This window comes from Trichosurus vulpecula, chromosome 1 (genome assembly GCF_011100635.1).
Source record: "Trichosurus vulpecula isolate mTriVul1 chromosome 1, mTriVul1.pri, whole genome shotgun sequence".
NCBI classification, from domain to species: Eukaryota; Metazoa; Chordata; class Mammalia; order Diprotodontia; family Phalangeridae; genus Trichosurus; species Trichosurus vulpecula.
The window spans coordinates 184,437,522-184,456,524 of record NC_050573.1 but is presented as its reverse complement, the minus strand read 5'-3'; the positions used below and the strand labels follow the sequence as shown (position 1 = coordinate 184,456,524).

Sequence of the window (19,003 nt, the reverse complement as noted above, 5' to 3'; positions counted from 1 at the left end):
ATTCTGAATTTATCCTGTATGTAGCTTGTGGGTACATAGTTGGTTTTGTGTTGTCTCTTTCATTAGACTGTGAGCTCCTTGAGATCTGGACTGTCTTGCCTTTCTTTGCATTCCCAGTGCTTAGCATAGTGCCTGGCACATAAAAAGTGCTTAAATAAATGTTTGTTGACTGACTGCTACCCTAGGAAGTAATTTTCCCAGTGAATTAGTTGTTCCCTTCATATGACTCATTGATTCAGAAACATCTGGTGAATTCCCATTGTCTCTGGAATAAAAAATTAATGCCAGATATAGGCATTCGAGGCTTGCCACAGTCTGCTTCTTGTTCACTTCTCTGGGCTAATTTCTTACTACTTTCTTATGTTTCCCTTATTTGATTGTAAGTTTCTTGGGAGGGGGTAGGAGGAAAAGGGGATTGATTTTATATTTTTGTGTGCCCAGCTGTTGACACAGTACTTCAGTATATACTGAGGGCTTAATTAATGCTCTCATTCATTCATTCATCTGTCTCTTTATTTACCTTCATATATGTTATTTCCCTTCATGATACTGTACGCTCCTAGAAGGCAGGGACTCTTTCATTTCAGTTTTCTCAGGATCTGACATAGTTCCTGGTACTTTTTCCCCCCACTGGATCTTTGACTTCTTCATTGTAAGAAATTTCTTCACTACCCACGTCCCCAAAGGAATTCCTCTTTCCCTCATGCAAATCAGCACCTCCTCTGAAACTTACAGTCAGAGAGTTGCCTGGGGCCACTCAGGAGTTAATTAACTTGCCCAATCCAGTGTGTATCTGTGAGGACTTGACCTCAAGCCTTCCTAAATCCAAGGCCACTTCTCTATTTGCAATGCCATTGTATCTTCTCATTCCTGGCACACAGTAGGTGATTAATTTAAAAAACCTTTTTAAAACAAATTGAGTATATTCAGCATTCTTACCAAATTGCACTGTTCTCATCCTCCATTCTCATTCTCCCCTCTCCTGTATTCCTAGCATGGGTTTTTCCTTATTTCATTTTCCTCATTGTACTGTTTCTTAGTCTTTTTCTTGAGCTGATACTAAAATTAATTTCTGTTCCATGAGCATATTCTAACTCATAGTAGGGAGGAGATAGCCCTAGGCATCCTAGAGGCCAGCAGACTGCCAATCTGGAAGAAAACATTGCCATGGAGATAATCAAGATTAGGGATATCAATGATGGCTTAATCATCCCTTTCAAATTAAGTGTGGGTGACCTTTATACAGAGATACTTTCTGCCTTCCCTTTCTCTTCTCTCCCTATCCCAATGGAGTAAACAGGCATAAGGGAACTCCCCTTGAACTCTGTCTAGGAATTTTTGTCCTGTGCTAAATGTCCTGGACTCAGTGAGTTTTTCCTGGGAATCTATGAGTCCCTGGCCATTGTGAATGACATGTATCATTCTTTTCAGTCGCTCTCATGTGGAAGAAACATTTCCCAACATGGCAGCTATCAGCAGTCCTGCTTATTTTCCTTAGGTTCTTAGGAAAGCTTCAGTTCTGAATTGCATAAAGAGACTCTTATAAAGCCTTTATATTGACTTATTAGGGTTTCTATAATGATTTTTATGCGAGTGACTGGAGGGGGATTCCTCATATGATGCCAACAAGGAACAAGTAAATATGCACAAGTCAATGTGAAACTGCTGCACCAAGTTTTCCAAAACTGAACAAAATGTTACTTATATTTTAAATATGTTCTTTCTCTAGTGGTGTCATCCTTTAGGTTCATTTATGTAATCCCTTCCCACATGTACACTGTGACTCTGTGATTAAAGGCAGCATGAAACCCCAAAGACCTCTCAGTTCAGTAGTTAATGGGTATTCTCCTGAGGCTCTGTCCTGAGTCCAGAATTCTCTTCTTCTATATGATCTCCCTTGATGAGCTCCTCAATCAGTGCAGACATTCTCTCTATGAAGATCATTCCCAGGTCTGTGTATCTGATGAGGTTTGGGGTTGAGTGATGCTTGAGAGACCCCAAAATACCGACATGCCAGGTCCTGCCGAATGAATTCAACTCAAGCCTTCTCAGCCAAAGAAAAACAAAGTTTATTAAAGATTCACTCTGTTGGGTAGACTCTTAGGGAGCCTGAGCATTTGTGATGCTAATGCCAGCGGGCCAGACTAATCTGAGCTGAGCTAGATTGAATCTGAGTGCCTTCATGGAGGCATGATGGAGCTTATATACCGAAAGATTATGGGAGGGATTGAGGGGTGGTCAAGTAGTCTGGGGTGACTAGAGGAGGTGTTTAGGGAGGGTCTTAAGGAGGAGTCTAAGGAGGATCTTGATGGGACTGGGGTGATTAGAGATCAAGGCTCCATGAGTGAGATTAAGGGTGTGAAACAGCCAGAAGTCAATCCAGAGGTATCCAGACAAAGGAAGGCTAGGCTAGGCTATTTGGGCATGAAAAGCCAGATAAAGTGGAAAGATTCAGGGTGGAGTTCAAGGGGGTTCCCACAGTCTAAACCCTATCATGTCCAGCCCTAATATCTCTTCTGAGTTTTAGTGTTGCCCCATCAACTGCCTCTTAGACATCTCAAATTAGATGCCCTGTAAGAATTTCAAACTCAACATGTGTGAAAACAGCTCATTTTGTGTCTCCTCCAACCCACACATGCCTCTTCTCAACCTCACTATTACTGTCAAGAGCATTACCATCTTCCTAATCATCCATGCTCTAAATTTCATTGTCATCCTCAACTCTTCTTTCACATGGATTCTAAACATCCAATCTGTTGCCTAGTCTTGTCTTATTTCTATCTTCATAATATCTCTCATATATGTCTCCTTTGGGCAGTGAGGTGGTAAAGTGGGTAGATTGACAGGCTTGGAATTAGGACGACTCATCTTTCTGAGTTCAAATCTGGCCTCAAACACTTACTAGCTGGGTGACCCTCGGCAAGTCACTTCACCCTGTTTGTCTCATTTCCCTCATCTGTCAAATGAGCTGGAGAAGGAAATGGCAAACCATCCCAGTATCTTTGCCAAGAGAACCGCAAATGGGGTCACAAAGTTGGACATGACTAAAAAATGACTGAACAAAACAAAAAAATGTTCCTTTCTCTCCCAGCTCATAGCCTACCACCCTGGTGCAAGTTCTCATCACCTCATACCTAGACTATTGAACTAACCTTCTGGTTGGCCTCCCTTAATAAAGTCTTTACTCTCTCCAATATATCTTCCTCTGCTGAAAAAGTGATTTTCTGAAAAAATGAAAGTCTAAACATATCATTCCCCTGCCCACTCAGTAAACACCAGTGACTCTGTTACCTCTAGGATCAAATGCAGCGTGTTTCATTTGTCTTTTAAAGCCCTTACCAACCTGGCTCCTTCCTACCTTTACAGTCTTCCTGCACTTTACCCCCTGCCCATACTCACTGGCCTTCCATGTTTTTTCACTCATGCAGACCTTGACCATTGATAGTCAATCTTCCATTCCCCCATACCTGGCATGTGTTAACCCCTTACCTCCATCTTGGCTTCCTTCAAGACTCAGCTCAGTTCCCATCTTCTGAAGGACGCCTTTCCATATGTTTTCACCCCTCTGCTTCCTACCTTCTCTTTGAGATTACCTTCCAGCTCTTCTGAACATATCTTATATGTCCAAAGTTGTTTGCGTGTTGACTCTTCTGTCAGAGTGTGAGCTCCTTAAGGACTCAGATCCTGCATTTGCCTTTTTTTTATCCCAGGTGTTTATCACAGTGCCTAGCATATAGTAAGCACTTAATAAATGCTTACTGACTGCTTTCTATAATTGACTTTTCTATCAAATAAAGACATTCGTTTCTCAGAGAAGTCACATTCAGGTAACAACTAAAATATGTACAAGATTGCAAAACAGACTCCAGAGTGAGAGTTTAAAGTAATTTAGATTGCTTAGTCTAAAGAAGGCCAGGCTAAGATATAACATCCAATTATGTGATGGACTATTATTTGGAGAATTTGATATCCTCTGATTTGTAATCATCTTGGGGGATAGAAATGGGCATAAATTACAGCAGTAGACATTCCTGTAACATGTTTCTCAAGAGATTTGGGTAATTTCAATTCAACCAGTTTTTAACACCTACTGTGTGCCTAGCCCCATGCCCAAGACCTTGCCACCAAAGCCGTATCCGAGAAATTGGGTACATGCATGAAAACAAAAACAATCTAGTACAGCATGTATGTATGTGTGTATTTACATGAGTGTACACCAAGAGGTATTTCAACATGGTGGATATGCAGTCATACAGTCAGTGAGACCTGAATTCAATTTCCATCTTTGACGCACACTAATAGTGTGACCTTGAACAAACCCTTTAGTCTTTAAGTGCCTCAGGCAACTCTATAGACTAAATTGTTGCTGAAGAGTACTCAGTCAAAGAGAGTTTCCAAGCTTCCATTCTAGGGAGTTCCCTTTACTAATGAAATCATTGGGTCAGGATCAACACACCCACCTTCCTACACACACACATACACACACATGCACACGTGCGTGTACACATACATATACAATAAAGCAGAAAATTAAATATAATCAGCACCTAAAGTCTCTGGTACAGGCTGAAAGTACTATTCAGAATGGTGAGGAATGCGGGCTGTGTAATTTCCTTCTCTGGAGAGAGGAGGTAGTTCTCAGCCTGGAGAAGATGCTTGCCTTTGGGCAGGGTATTGGACCGAATTACTTCCAAGAGTTGTTTCTATCATTCTCTGTTTCTTTGTCCAGCTTTTCGTACCAGGGAGATCAGAGAGCACTGTCTTAGTGAATGGTAAACTCAGTCTATAGCTTGGACTGTGCAAAGTTTAGAAGTCTGGAGTGTAAGTAATTTTTTTCCCTCCTATGATCTTAAATAAAGACTCAGACTATCTTATTTTACTTTTAGTGGATTGGTTTGTTTCAAAGTTTAGATTCTATATCTCTTTGATAATTACTATTCTCCCTTCCCAAATGACAATTAGTTTAAATGATGAATGATATATTCATCAGGAAATCAATGAACCTAGCACGGCTGTAAGAATGGTAGAAGTTGGTCTCCTCATTCATAGGAAAACATGAATGAACCCATCCCATGCTGCTCTAGGGAACCTGAAGGGAAAGAGCGTGTGGGAGAGGATTACTGATTTACCTTGGTTGAAGGATCAAGCCAGGCCAACTCCTGGAATAGAGTGAGCAGTGGAGAAAGTCCAGATGAGCACCACATTTCTAGTGCCTTTTATGTTGGTGGGTCAGGGCATTCATCTTGTTAAGAAAACAGAAGGACCAAGAAAGAAAACTGTCAGCGTAGCACCAAAAAACCTAGACTCCAAGGATCTGACACTTTCTAATTGTGTGTCTGTGGTGAGTCATTTTAAGCATTCTGAACCTATTCTTTCACCTGTAAAAGCAGGGATATTGAACTAACTGCTTCCTCCATTTTTTTTCCACTGAGAAACATACTTTATAAACCTCGAAGCACCATATAAATTGAAATTATTCTTATAAGTAGTTGTTGAAATGAGCCTAATCCTAGGTTCATGAGAAAAATTATGAAAGACTTCTCTTACTGGAGGATGAACAAACAGGAGGCAATTAAGGGAAGGCATCTGATGTTGAATTACCAGTTGATTTTTCAGAGGCTTGCATGTAACTAGGTTCATATTTAAGTCTTCCATTTAAATTATATTCTCGATTCTAATTTTCAGTTATTCCATCTTTAACATTTATTAAATGACTTTTTCTTTACAGAGCATGATGCTGGATGAGGTATAAAGTTCAGATAAAATACAGACCAGACCCTGTCCTCATGTAACTTATAGTTTAGTAGGTGGCACATGACACAAATATAATTCAATTCAGTAAACATTGATAGAGCATGTACTGTGTGCCAAACAATGTGCTAAGCACTGGGGATAAAAATATTTCATTTTAACAGTATCTTATTATCCCCAATTACATGTAAAAACAATTTTAACAATTTTTAAAAGTTTTGAGCTCAAAATTCTGTCTCTCCCTCCTAACTCGCTCCTTGAGATGGTAAGCAATTTGATATAGGTTATACATGTACAATCATGGAAAATATTTTCATATTAGTCATTTTGTGCAAAAAGGCTAGAAGAAAGAAAGAAAGAGAAGGAAACAAAGAAAAATAATATGCTTCAGTCTTTTTTTCAGACAAATCAGTTCCTTCTCTGGAGGTGAATAGCATTTTTCATCATAAGTCCTTTGGAATTGTTTTGGATCATTGTATTGCTGAGAAAAGCTAAGCCATTCACAATTCTTCATCTTACAATATTGCTGTTACTCTGTACAATGTTCCCCTAGTTCTGTTGTCTTCATGTCTTCACTTTGTATCAGTTCATGTAAGTCTTTCCAGGTTTTTCTGAAATCATCCTGTTTATTGTTTCTTATAGCACGATAATATTCAATTACAATCATATACCAACTTGTTTGACCATTTTTTAATTGGTAGTCATCTCTTAAATTTCCAATTCTTAGCCACCACAAAAAGAACTGCTATTTTTTTTAGGTTCTTTTTTCTTTTTAATTTCTTTGGGATACTTGGATCAAAGAGTATGCAAAAGTTGATTATGCTTTGGGCATAGTTCAAATTACTCTTCAGAATGGTTGGATCAGTTCACAACTCCACCTATTGGTGCATTACTATCACTGGAGATGCAAATAAGAAAAAGACAGTCCCTGACCTCAAGGAGCGTAAGCAGAAAAGAAGTGGATGAAAGAACTAGGTTATCTGGAAAGACTTACATGAACTGAAGCTTAGTGAAGTGAGCAGAACCAGGAGAACATTGTACATGGTACTAGCAACGTTGTGTGGTGGTCAGCTATGATTGACTTAGCTCTTCTCAGCAATACAATGATCCGAGAAGATTCCAAAAGACTTACGGTGGAAAATGCTATTCACACCCAGAGAAAGAACTGTGGAGTCTGAATATAGATTGAAGGATACTATTTTCATTTTTTTTGTTTTTTCTTTCTCATGGTTTTCCCCTTTTGTTCTGATTCTTCTTTCGCAGCATGACTAATGTGGAAATATGTTTAACATGATTGCCCATGTATAACCTATATTAGATTGCTTGCTGACTTGGGGAGAGACGAGGGAGGGAGAAAATTTTGGAACTTAAAATCTTATAACAAATGAATGTTGAAAACTCTCTTTATGTGTAATTGGGAAAAATAAAATACTATTAGATGTGGGGGGAGGAAAAAAAAAGAAAGAACTAGGTTATGTACCCGTAGCTATCACCTTCATCTCAGCTGTATTTTTTAGTTCTTTATTTGTAATTACATTTGTCAATGCTTTTTGTCAGGTCTAAAGTGGGAGTATAGTTCATTCTTGGTTTTGATGTGTCAATTTCAGGAGTAAGGTTTGAGTGTAATTCATTCTTGTTTTTGATGAGCTAAGTGGCAACTCGTCTCCGTAGCAAATATTAGCAAGCCCCTGGTGATGACACTATAACTCCCACCTGTGTCCTCTGCCTGCTTGTTATCCTGGAAAAAGAAATAATGAATGTCAGCTGTGGGTGATTGGGGTGATTGCATGGGGGTAGTAGAGGGAAGGACTCTAGCTTAGCACTTAAAGTTCCATGTTTTTCATAGTCCCTACACCCCAAAACTACTAATGTGAGTTCCTTCACCTCAAGTATGCCTCTCAAGGGCACACAAGTCAAAATAACGTGATAGTATTGGCCCAGAAAGAGCTATTTCTGGCTACACTTTCAAAGAAAAGAGAAATATCAGAAATTCAGGCATGCAAAACACTTATGATTAGGACATGAGTAGATCTTTTCTTTAAAAAGAAATAAAGTCCAGGCTTCCTTGAGAAATGGCCTTGCTGTGGCACTTTTCAGTATGTGTAAGCGTTATCCTCAGTGGGTGGATATGGAGGACAGCCAAGTGGAAAATTTCACAGCACCATAGACACATACCATGCACACAACACAGCAGACTGACAATATCAGCCACTCACAGAGTGTATTCCAAGTAAGGAGGCACCACCAAGCACTTCATTTGCCTCACCCCTCCCTCTACACATCCATTCCCTCCTCCTTTGCCGCCCCCCCCCCCGTCTCTATTCTTTCTTTTTTTCTTTGTCTTTTTCTCTCAGACACAGAATTCCTCAATGTCTCCTCCACTCCCCACACACCCCCTTTCTCTAGAAGAAAAAGCTGCAGCATCGCTGATGGGGAAGAAGATGTTTGGGTGCTGGAGAGATAATGATTGTTGGTGCTGAGCCATCGTTGCTTTTTATATTCTGGCTTAGTGTTCAGTAACAGACTTGTGACCACTAATAATACTTTGTATTTACATAGGGGCTTTCTTCTCAAGAAATGGGAATATTTTACAAACAGGATCTTCTTAATTCTCCCAATAGCCCAGAGAGGTTTGGAAGGTACAAAAGATATTTGCCGCCATTCGCTCAACTTCAGACAGTAAAGCTTAGTAGTCAGGTGGCAGGCTATAAGACAATACTGCAAACTTATCCCTAACTGAGGCCTTTAATGAGGGTCTACCAGGAGCCGCAGTCCATTGGGCCTTACGGCATATTGAATTTGTGTTCAAATCTTAGAATCTTAACTTTTAAAAAAATCAATAAAAATTGGACTCCAGTGAAATGTATTTAGCCCATTTGAAATAGGGAAGGATATATCGGCTCAGAAACTAAGTAATTCGATGCATATTCCTCTTTCTGATTTTTTCCTTTCTTTCTGTTTATTTCAACTTAGGGTTTTCTCACTCTCTTATGAAAGAGAAAAGGAACCTGAGCCTAGGAGCAATCCAGCAACTTCTGAAAAATCTCCGTGGTGAAGAATAAGCCAGGACAACCAGCAAAAGAACATAGTGAATGTTGTAAGTTAACAGCCATAGTGTGGCATCTGTAGTGACTTGTTTTGCCAAGTATTATGAATCACTAGATTTGACTGAGCTGGGATGAAGGGCTGGTACTATTAGTTATTATCAATTAATTTCTTTGATTATGGACAGAGGAAGCAATTGTCTGCATTTGCAATTTATTGTCTCGTTTCTCAACTTTTCTTGGGCAATACACACAATCAACTTAAGGAGTTAAGGGGAAGCAATACTAAGTCTCCCCACGATTCAGACAGAACCACCATTTCTCTTGTTCTCATTAAATGACATCTACTTTACAGTGGCTTCTATAATTCATGCTATTGAAGATTTATCGTGGAGTAATTAATGAGAAAAGGAAAAGAATAATAGGTCTCAGCTGGCATTGAATAGCCAAGATTTCTCCCCAAATAGTATTTTTATTTGCATGAGGCTTCAGTGGATTTAAATGGGCTTGTGACTTTTGCTAAACTGAAGGTATGCAAATATGAATGTTTTGTTATGTTTCTTTGACTCAGGTTTGGTATACTTTGGACAGTCTTATTAGGTCACCGGATTGGGATTTTGAGATTAGTTAAATAGCTTCTGTGTGTGAGTATCCAGCTAATTTTCCTAAAAAGTTTCAATTTGAGTACCGAGGGAATTGAAGGGGGCTGCCCTAGCTAAGCTTCATGGGGTCTAGACATAGCATACCATTAGCTATGGTTGTGTCCTGGGAGGGCATCCTCAGGAACCTTGATGTGTTTTGCTGAAACGTGTAATGAAAAGAAATTCAGAAGAAAGTTTTCACCAATTAAATTAACCACCCATGAAATACAAAAATTACCCTAGGCTGGGGATGGGAATTCACATGTGGGAATGTAGGAGAAAACCTGAGATTGCTTAGATACATCTGTGTTCTCATCACCCTGTGACGGTTGCAACTTCCTATGATTTCTCATCCTCACTGATGCTTTTCTGTAAATCTTTCACAAGGGATACATGTAACGTACCTGAGGCCTTCTTCTAGTTCTTTTAGTGCAGGTTTGACTTAGCTTTGGGGTTTTTTTGTATGGAGGGGGGACTGGGTCACAGAGTCCTTTGGCAGTCTAGTGAAACTAGACTAGCAGCTAGGTGGCACAGTGGATGGAATGCCAGGCCTAGAGTCAGGAAAACTCATGTTCTTGGGTTCAAATCTGTCCAAGATGCTTACTAGCTGTGTGACCCTGGGCAAGTCACTTAACTCTGCCTCACTTTCCTCATCTGTAAAATGAGCTGGTGAAGGAAATGGCAAACCACTCCAGCATCTTTGCTAAGAAAATCCCCACAAGGAATAATGAGGAGTTGGACATGACGATAAACAACTGAACAACAACAAAGAAACCTAAGGACCTCTTCTCAGAATAATGTTTTTAAATGAATAAAGTAAAATACACAGGATTATAAAAGAAACCAATTATGTTGAAATATAATTATCAAAATACACCTTTTTCAAAATTTCACAGACCCCAGGTTAAGGACCCCTGTTTTAATATCTTCCAAGTTTCAGTGTACTTCTTGGGCTATCTGTTATCTCTTATTATATTGTACCATAATGCTTACAAAGTGTTGGTCTAGGGGTGTGTTCAGGGAAGACTAGTACTCCTGGTGTGAGGGCTGCCAAGCTCTTTTCAGGGCCACTTTCCATCTGATACATCTGACTCCTCAACTGTGATTCCAAGAAGCTGTAGCATGATCAGCAGCCACATCTCTGTAAATTGTTTCAGCCGACAGGCTAAACCGGGTTGAGGGTGATTGAAGGGTCTCAAACCCATCAGTGAGTTAGGGGGGTGTCTACCCCAAACATGTGAAGACTTCCCCTGATAGAATGGGTGGATGAGAACAGTTTGTTACAAAGGCCGTGAAGGCAGCCAAAGCAGGCACTGTGTGGAGTGCTTAGAGCTTGGTTAGACATTGAAGACACCAGGGTCATCCACTGTATCCCGGGCCATCACCAGTTGTCTTGACCCTGTCCTGCCACTGAACTGTGATGACCCTGGAGGAGAGAGTGAGGCCTATGACTTCATGCAACCCTGCCTCACTTAAATACAATTTACTCATGAATCAGAAGACATCACATTTTACAAAGTGCTTTTCCTAACAATGAACCTGTAAATAAATCAAATATGTTATCTTCATTCTTCCACTGAAAAGACTGATACAAGTGCAGCCTGCCTTCTTTTCTGTTCTCATGTTATTTTACCTCACCACTGCTGATTTAGCCTGCTTCATGCTTTTAGCCTACTTCAAGCTATCAATAACTATTTATTGACAACAATAGTAACAGCAGCTAACTTTTGTATAGTACCTCAAGGTTTAAAAGTACTTTGCATAGATTATCTCACTTGATTTTTTACAACAAGCCCATGAATTTGAGGTTATAGTACCACCATTTTGTAGATAAAGAAATTGGGACTGAGAGGCGGAGCCAAGATGGTGGAGAGAAGCCAGAAGAGAAAGCAGTTTTATTCAGAAATGTTCAATCAAGCCTCTGAAGTCACTCTGGAGTGACAGAATCCACAAAACGGCAGAGAGAAACAGTTCCAGTCCAAGACAACTTAGAAGGACTTCAGGAAAGGTCTTTCTCACTTGGTTAAAAGGGGAACACAGTCTAGGGCAGATGGTGACTGGGCAAGCCAGCGGGAAGCTCTTAGCCACAGCACAGATCAGCCACTGATACACCACAGATCTGGCCAGCTATGAGGCCTGGAGCCCCAGAACAACAAGCAAATTGCCAGCTCCTAAACAAAGGGCACAAGAGGCATAACTAGGCTGGGCCACCCTAGCTCAGTGGGCAAACCACCAGCCCCAGGAGCTCCAGCACAGAAATCCAGTGACCAGGCCCCTGGTCCCCAGTACAAGAAGCTTTGAACAGTACTCCCTGTACTCCAGGAGCAGAGCTCAACTTTTTAAAATGAGCAAAAAAAGTAAAAAGAGCCTGACCGTAGAAAGCTACTTTGGCAACAAGGTAAATCAAAACACAAGCTCAGAAGAGAACGGTGTCAAAGTGCCTATATGCAAAGGCTTCAAAGGGAATAGGAATTGGTCTCAAGCCCCAAAAGTTCTCTTGGAAGAGCTCAAAAAGGATTTTCAAAATCAAGAGAAGTAGAAGAAAAGTTGGGAAAAGATATGGGAGTTATACAAGAGAATTATGAAAAAAGAGTCAACAGCTTAGAAAAGGAAGCATAAAAAATTGACTAAAGAAAACAACCCCTTAAAAATAGAATTATCCAAGTGGGAAAGGAGGTACAAAAGCTAACCAAAGAAAACAATTCCTTAAAAATTAGAATTGGGCAAGTGGAAGCTAATGATTTATGAGACATCAACAATCAGTCGAACAAAATCAATAGAGTGAAAAAATGGGGACAAAAAGTAAAATACCTCATTGGAAGAACAACTGACCTGGAGGATAAATCCAGGAGAGATAATTTAAGAATTATTGGACTACCTGAAAGCCATGATCAAAAAAAAATAACCTAGATAGCATCTTTCAAAAATTATCAAGGAAAACTGCCCTGATATCCTGATTGGTCCCTGGTCCTCTTGTCCCTGATAGGACCAGAGGGTAAAATAGTCATTGAAAGAACCTACTGATAACTTCCTGAAAGAGATCCCCAAATGAAAACTCCAAGGAATGTTGTAGCCAAATTTCAGAACTTTCAGGTCAAGGAGAAAATACTGCAAGCAGCCAGGAAGAAACAATTCACCTATCGAGGAGTCATAGTCAGGATTACACAGAACTTAGCATCTTCTATATTAAAGGATCAGGGGACTGGGAATATGATATTCCATAAAGCAAAACAACTTGGATTACAACCAAGAATCAACTACCCAGTAAAATTGAGCATAATCTTTCAGGGGAAAAGATGGATATTCAATGAAATAGGGGACTTTCACACTTTTTGATGAAAAGACCAGAGCTGAATAGAAAATTTGGTCTTCAAATATAAGACTCAAAAGAAGCATAAAGAGGTAAACAGGAAAGAAAAAACACATACTATTCAGTAAGATTAAACTATTTACGTCCCTACATGGGAAGATGATATTTGTAACTCTTAAGAACTGTATGTCTATTAGGGCAGTTAAAAGGAGTACACTTAGAGGGTGTGGGTATAAGTTAACTTTGATGTGATGATTTAAAAATCTAATTAGTGGGTGAAAAAAGGATTGTACTGGGAGAAGAGGAAAGGGGGAGGTCAAATGGGGTAAATTATGCCACATGAAAAGGCATGAAAGAAGCGAGGGAGTGAGCATTGCTTGAACCTTATTCTCATCAGATTTGGCTCAAAGAGGGAATAACATACACACTTAGTTGGGTAGAGAAATCTATCTTACCCTATAGTATAAGTAGGAGAGTAAAAGGGGGGAAAAGGAGGGGGTGATAGAAGGAAGGGCAGAAGTAGGAGGGAAAGGGGAAGGAAAAGGGAGGGGGACTGATAGAAGGAGAGGGCAGACTGGGGAAGGCAGTGGTCAGAAGAAAAACACTGGTGAGGAGAGAGGGTGAAAGGAAAAAGAAAAATATAAAAAGGTGGGAAATAGGATGGAGGGGAAGACACAGTTAGTCACCATAACTGTAAATTTGAATAGGATGAACTCTCCCATAAAATGAAAGCAAAAAGCAGAGTGGATTAAAAAAACAGAATCCTACAATATGTTGTTTATAAGAAACACATTTGAAGCAGACACACACAAAGTAAAGGTAAAAGGCTGGAGCAGAATATATTTTGCTTCAGCTGAAGTTAAAAAAAAAAGAAAGCAAGGGTAGAAATCCTGATCTCAGACCAAGAAAAGCAAAGAAAGATCTAATTAAAAGAGATGAAAAAAGAAACTACATCTTGCTAAAGGTGCCATAGATAATAAAGTAATATCAATACTAAATATATACATGTACCAAGTGGTATAGCATCCAGATTCTTAGAGGAGAAATTGAGTTACAAAAAGAGACAGCAAAACTATACTAGTGGGGACTTCAACCTCTCTCTCTCAGAACTAGATAAATCTACTACAAAATAAACAAGAAAGAAGTTAGAGAGGTCAACAGAATTTTAGAAAAGTTAGGTATGGTTAACCTCTGGAGAAAATTGATTGGGGATAGAAAGCAACATACCTTTTTCTCAGTTGAACATGGCACCTACACAAAAATTGAACATGTATTAGGGCATAAAACCCTCACAATCAAATATAGAAAGGCAGAAATATTAAATGCATCCTTTTCGGATCATAATGCAATAAAAATGATATGTAATAAAGGGCCACAGAAAGATAGATTAAAAATTAATTGGAAACTAAATAATCTAATCATAAAGATTAAGTGGATCAAACAAATGAATCACAGAAACCATCAATAATTTCATCAAAGAGAATGGCAATAATGAGACAACATACCAAAATTTATGGGATGCAGCCAAAGTAGTATGTAGGGGGAATTTTAGATCTCTGAATGCTTACATGAATAAAATAGAAAAAGAGCAGATCAATAAATTGGGCATACAATTTAAAAAGATAGAACAAGAAGAAATTAAAAATCTCCAATTAAATACCAAATTAGAAATTCCTAAAATCAAAGGCATCATTAATAAAATTGAAAGAAAACTATTCAGCTAATAAATAAAACTAAGAGCTAGTTTTGTGAAAAAGAAACAAAAACAAAAAAAGAAGGAAGAGAACCAAATCAGTATCAAAAAATGAAAAGGGTGAATTCACCAATAATGGAGAGGAAACCAAAGCACTAATTGGGAACTGTTTTACCCAACTGTATGCCAGTTAATCTGACAATCTAGGTGAAATGGATGAATATTTACAAAAATATAAAATGTCCAGATTAATAGAAGAGGAAATAAAATACTTAACCCCATTTTAGAAGAAAAGAAACTGAAGAAGCCATCAATGAACTCCCTAAGAAAAATTCATCCAGGCCAGATAGATTTACAAGGGAACTCAACCAAACATTTAAGGAACAATTAATTCAAATAATACATAAACTATTTGGAAAAATAGGTGAAAGAGTTCTACCAAATTCCTCTTATGGTGCAAATATGGTGCTGATACCTAAACCTGGAAGAGCCAAAATAGAGGAAGAAAATTGTAAACCAATTTTCCTAATGAACATTGATGTAAAATTTTTTAAATAAAATATTAGAAAAGGGATTAGAGGAATTTATCACAAGGAAAATACACTATGATCAGGTGGGATATATACCAGGAATGCAGGGCTGGTTCAATATTAGGAAATATTGGAAATATTAGTTCAATGTTGGGAAAACTATTAGTATAATTGACCATATCAATAACAAAACCAAGAGAAATCATATGATTACCTCAATAGATGCAGAAAAAGCTTTTGACAAAATACAGCCCCCATTCCTATAAAAAAAAACACCAAGAGAACCTTTAGTGTTAAAGGAATGCGTTATACAATCATGAACAATGTGGGGTCATGGAAAGTATTGCACATTTTCCAAGATTCATTCCTGCTGGATCTCCTCCTACTTGTCAAATCTGTTCCTAGATCTTGATCTGTATGTAATGCCTATCCTATGTATGTATATTTATACACATATGCAAATTTATATACTAGTGTACATATGTACAGACTGTGAATGTATATATGTGTGCCTATATATGTGTGTATATAGGTCTATATTCATATACGTATGTATACACACATACATATATACTTAGTGTATCACTAACACAACAGGTTACCCATCCTGCTACATAATACTATGGATGGTCTATGGTTTTTGTCAGTTGGGGGGGATGGGTTCCATAGTGAATGGCCAGACTACTCTTTTACATTGCTGTTGTTTTCCCTCAGTGGACTTGAAGTGTTCTCAGGCTCATTATAATTAATACAATGTTATCTTCAAATAAGAGCATTTGGATAGACTCAACATTGATATTGAATTCTTCTTTTGTTTAATCTCTCTGGAAAATGTGACGCATACACCTGCGACTCATTCCTTAAAAAATGTTTCCAAATTCCCAGTGCTTCAGAGATGTAAGCTTTCCTGTCTTTCATTAAATTTTGTCAGTTCCCATATATTTAAAAAGGAAGTCCCTGATATGGGGAGAGAAAAGTAATGTTTTTAAAAATATAAGTGATATCATAGCTATTCATTGAATAGCCTTGTTTTTTAAGTTGAATTTAATTTTCCTTAAGTAGTTTTAGAGTACTACTTTGGAAGGTGCATTATTTTTTTCAGTCTACCACCTTACTCTGTTACCATATATTATTTTTTGTTTAGTCGTTTTCAGTCATGTCCGACTGTTTGTGACCCCATTTGGGGTTTTCTTGGCAAAGATACTGGAATGGTTTTCCATTTCCTTCTCCAGCTGATTCTACAGATGAGAAAACTGAGGAAAACAGGATTAAGTGAGTCTCTTAGAATCGCACAGCTAGTTAAGTGTCTGAGGCCAGATTTGAACATAGGAAGGGGGAGTCTCCCTAACTTCAGTCCTGGCACTCTATCTACTGCGCCATCTAGTCATCACTTCCATGTATTACTCTGCGGCATACATCACACATATACATACACACACCACCAGGATGAACTCATTTAGTCCATTAGGAAGTGTGTTTTATATGACACAGGTAACAACAACCTTATCTGAGACTCTTTGGAAATAAAAAGCTCCCTAGTATGTGTAAAAAGTTAATGCATCATACAAAGTAGCTAATTTATTGGCAGTAAATAATTTATGCCCTTGGGGAATTGGGTTCAAAGAAAGTCATAATGATACTTGACTCTTTTGATTGTGAGATGTTTGTAGAATCAGGCAGTAGTTTAGAATTATCCATCATCAGATTTTAAAAGAACATTTTCATCTGTAGTTGAGCAAGTGTCCTAAGGAAGAAGGTTTATTTTATATTGTACAATATTATCTTCAAGTTAACTTTTGGTATTCAATCTGCTTTTTTGTTTAATCATTCTTTTACATCATTTATATGATGCCCTTTCAAACATCTGGAATAAAGAAGAATGTTTCAACGTTATATACTATAAACTTTCAGATGCCACAATGCAGGCTTAAAGTAATTTTAAAATATTTTTATAAACTGAGCAAGTCAAGAAAGACAGTACAAAGGGCCAAATTCCAGTGAACGCCCTCATTACTGAGGAGCCAGGCTTTCTTTGTCAAACTGCACTTTTCTTGGGGGCTTGTTCTGCTCTTTTAGTAAATTTGGAAATTACTAATCTTTCATAATCTTTGTGCATTTTTATGATATTGAGATCATATTTTCCCTTTGTTTCAGTACAGCGATCTTCCCAAGGTCAGTGTTATTGTATGCCATTATAGTTGAAAAGCCAGTGATGAAAATGTGTATTTGCTTAGGAGAAGAAAAGTAGTTGGTATGTGGTGGCTTAAATAATTATCCCTTCACTCACTGTGGGTAAAGTTTCCATCTTCAGAGCTCATTGGAGACAATAACTCAATCGAAATGAGTTGGGGGTATTTTTCTACTAATCCTTATTCTCCACCTTGAACACCTGCCTAGTACACAACACAGCAGGCTTAGCTCCCAGAGGGTCAAAGCTAGGATTTTAGTATAGGAAAGTTTGGCAATTTGATATAACAAAAAAACCCCTGGAATAGAAATCAGGAAACCTGGTTTCTAGTCCTGGTTCTGGCACTGAGGAAACTTGGATGCTCCATTCATAACATCACCCCTTTATTTCTAAAATGAGGGATTTGGACTAGATGACCTCTAAGACCCCATCTATCTCCAGCATTCCATGATTCTATAACAAGGCAATACAGCTCAGACCTGGAGTCTGCTTGCTACATTCCTCAAAAGGAGTGGATTTTTCATAAGATTCATTCACAGTCAGTCTAAAAATTCAGGGTTTTATCCTGTCATAAAAACAGAAGTAAATTACTCCCTAGGAGTTAAAAGATCATCTTTGCCTTCTATCAGAGCACTGTGGTGTCATTTAGTAAACTACGTTACCTTGTTAATCTGTGGGTATTAATTTTCTTTTTTCATAGGAGAGTAATTTTTAGTAAAAATAACTTTTAATGGATCCAAGTTTGGAGCCCTTTTCGGAATGTGAAATCTGTGACACTTTTGAACTTAATTGGTTCTAAAGTTACACCAGATTCCCAGAATGTTCCAAGTGATATTTTAGAGGATGTCAAGCATAGAAGCAAAGGGTTAGCCAGGGGTTTTTTTCCTGAACTTTCTTCTCGTGCTTTCTTAAGTAAAACTTGCCATGTCCACAGATGGTACGTGTATGTGACTAGGCTTCTTGTGTGTAGGCCTGGGCCGCACCAGGGAGAGACATCCTGAAAGGAAAAAAGCAGGCAATATCAGAACTGGTTCATGAAAAAATCTTGACCATCAGCCAGGGTGGAATATTTGAAGCATTTTGTCCTGTAGGTAGTAACAACAGTATGCATGGTTGGACAGTTTATTCATTTTCCTTCCAGAGACTTTTGTCTAAAGATACATAATGCTACAAGATACATAATGTACACAGTTAAATGAAGGGCTAGATTTTCTTTTAAAGGAAGTATCAGTAGAGAGTCCAAGGTGGCTGCTTTGTATCTATAAAAATTTATGCCATAACTTGATTTCTTCTCCTTTTTTACTTCAGTGACTTAGATGTTTGAGAGAAACCTGCCTGGTCACCCTTGGTGGCTATTTTTTCTCTTGTAATCAAATCATTTCATCACCATTTACATCGACATTCATTCCCAAAGTAAGAGCTGACTCTAATGCATTCTGTCTGCCTAGAAACTCACTGTTTATTGAATAACATAATTTTTGTTCTATTTATGTTTGGACAATACATGTTCTTGGAATAAAAGGATTGTATGCTGGCACAAATTTAGTCCTCCCAGTGTCTTTGCAGTGTAGAAAGAAGAGGTCAAAAATGCTTTCTCAGGAAGGAATTATCCTGTATTGCTTTTTAGGATTACAAGAATAAATATTTCTAACGTTTATATGTATAATGAATTTTCTCTCCTAAGGGGGAAAAAGCCTTCTCTGAGTGCTAGATTTTGTTTTGTTTTGTTTTTCTCTAGGGAAGGGCAGGATGACAACAAGATAAATATCACTATGTCTATATGTGCTGTATTATGGTATCTTTTTTTAACCTTGAAAAGTAATAACTGAATTTTTAATCCCAGAGT

The 19,003-nt window shown here is 38.3% G+C and overlaps 1 protein-coding gene across 5 annotated transcripts in view; it reads left to right on the top strand.

The window, feature by feature from the left end:
- The window catches only part of ATXN1 (ataxin 1), a 528,710-nt gene that overhangs the window by 319,157 nt on the left and 190,550 nt on the right, over nucleotides 1-19,003 (top strand). For all 5 annotated transcript variants that reach the window (XM_036759715.1, XM_036759701.1, XM_036759708.1 and 2 more), the window contains one exon: nucleotides 8,725-8,848. The gene's annotated coding sequence lies outside the window, so the exon portion shown is untranslated. The remainder of the gene's footprint in view (nucleotides 1-8,724; nucleotides 8,849-19,003) is intronic.